Consider the following 1,948-nt stretch of genomic DNA (forward strand, 5'->3'; position numbering starts at 1 on the left):
ACACACACACACACATATATGAATAAGACCCAAACATAACGTCAGCTTTGTCCCCAGCACAAGGAATTTAGGCACTAAGATATCCTCAACTATTACCTAGGGAGGTCCCAGGACAAGAGTGACTCCAGCCCGGCCGCTATTGGGCAAGGAAAGAACAGGTCAGAGTTGGTTTGAAGGACTCGATAGGGACAGTCATCCTGCCTGTGTCTGTGTGCTTCCTATTTCTGTGAGGCTCTGAAGTGTGTGTCTGTCTGTCCTGCCTCTGACTTCCAAGTCAGTTTATTTATCGGCCCTGCTTTGGCAGCCTCTGGGTTTTTGGGTTTTTTTTTGTTTTTTTCCTCCTCTCCACTGAGTCCTTGGGCATCACACCGGTGAGACAGTTGAGGTCCCTTTTCCCTGGAGCTTATACTCTGCCTTGAATAGGCCATAAAAATGCATCAGAGATAAGCAACGAGTTGTATTTGAGAACAGGGATGGGCCAGGTGCTGCTTCATATGGGATGGGCAGGGACCATCTTGCTCACAGGTCTAGACAGTGCCTGACACAGTGGACTCAGTAATGTTGAGTCGGTTGATCAGGAAGCTCTGTCGGCTTGGAGACTGAGGAGATCAGCCCTTTCTACCCCTGAGGAAGTATTCTACACGGAGACAGCAGCATGTGTCTGGTTGGTGACCCATATCCTCTGGCTCTGTGACTCTGCTCCTGTTTGCTGTGTTTGTGATCTCGGGGGATGTGGGTTGGGTTTAAACAGGACCCAGGAGGGTCTCCCAGGATAGCTACCCAGCTGATTCACTGCAGCAAAAGACTAAGTCTAAGCAGATAGACCTGGCTCTTCCCGGAAGTGCATCGGTCCAAGGACTTTGGTTGCTTTCCAGAATAGTAACATCCTGCAGCCCTGAAGGAAGTCCTCAGTCCTGTCTAACCGCAGCCCCTGCTGAGACGACCTCAGCCTTCCCAGTCCAGCTGCCTTGTGGGCAAAGGGGAGAAGGGCTGGCCTCAGTGTAGCAGGTTCTGTCTAGACAGAAGGTTCTGGGAAGACCTGACAAGGGTGGGGAGTGGCGATTACCTGAAAATCCCTCAGAGGAACACCTTAAAGGACAGAGAGAGTTGATAGGCTAAGTATCCAGTGCGTTCAGAGACCTCCCTACATGGATGCAAACCCAAACCTGGGCAGGGCCCCGGGGGAAACAAAGACCGGGCTGAGCCGCCTCGCACCAGCCCAGAAGACCTAGGCTTAGTTTCCTTTTGCACAAGTTTTCTCTTTAAGCATTGGATTCCGTCTGTAGAAGGGAACCATCTGCACCTAAATTGTCCTCAGATGAGGAGCCTGAGGCCCACAGACACCAAATGACTCATCCGAAGACATCAGGACAAAGACATTTGTGGCTGTTGGAGCTCAGGACACCTGGAAAGTTCGGGCAGATTCCCTGTGCCTTGCAGCGTCAGAGGAATGTCACAGGTGTCTGTTCTCTAGGAATCTGGGGATACAGGCTTTGGGCTGTTTGTGTAACGATCCCAAGGCCCACCTGTGCCAAGCCAAAGCCAAGCAAAAGGTGGCCTGGAAGCCCTACATGATCTGGTGTCCCCCCTCTATTCTGAAGATTACCCCCCTTGCTTCTGGGGGCACTGAGTTTCTGCCCTTGGTGTCCCAGTTAAATAGCTTTGTTTCCCCAGAGCTGCCTCCACTTGGGGAGTGTGTGTGTGTGTGTGTGTGTGTGTGTGTGTGTGTGTGTGTGTGTGTGCATGCGTGCAGGGAGCTCTCAGTTCTTCCCAGTCACATACAACATGTTGACTGCTACACCCCCGTGGTCCTCCCCCTCCACTCCAGTGATCCTCCCACTCCACCTCTATGGTCCTCCCCTCTACCCCCATGGGCCCCCCAACCCATCATCTGTGAACACTCAGCAGGGCAGGCAGAACTCATGCCAGAAAAAAAAAAAAAAAAAAA

This window comes from Mus pahari, chromosome 6 (genome assembly GCF_900095145.1).
Source record: "Mus pahari chromosome 6, PAHARI_EIJ_v1.1, whole genome shotgun sequence".
Taxonomy (NCBI): domain Eukaryota; kingdom Metazoa; phylum Chordata; class Mammalia; order Rodentia; family Muridae; genus Mus; species Mus pahari.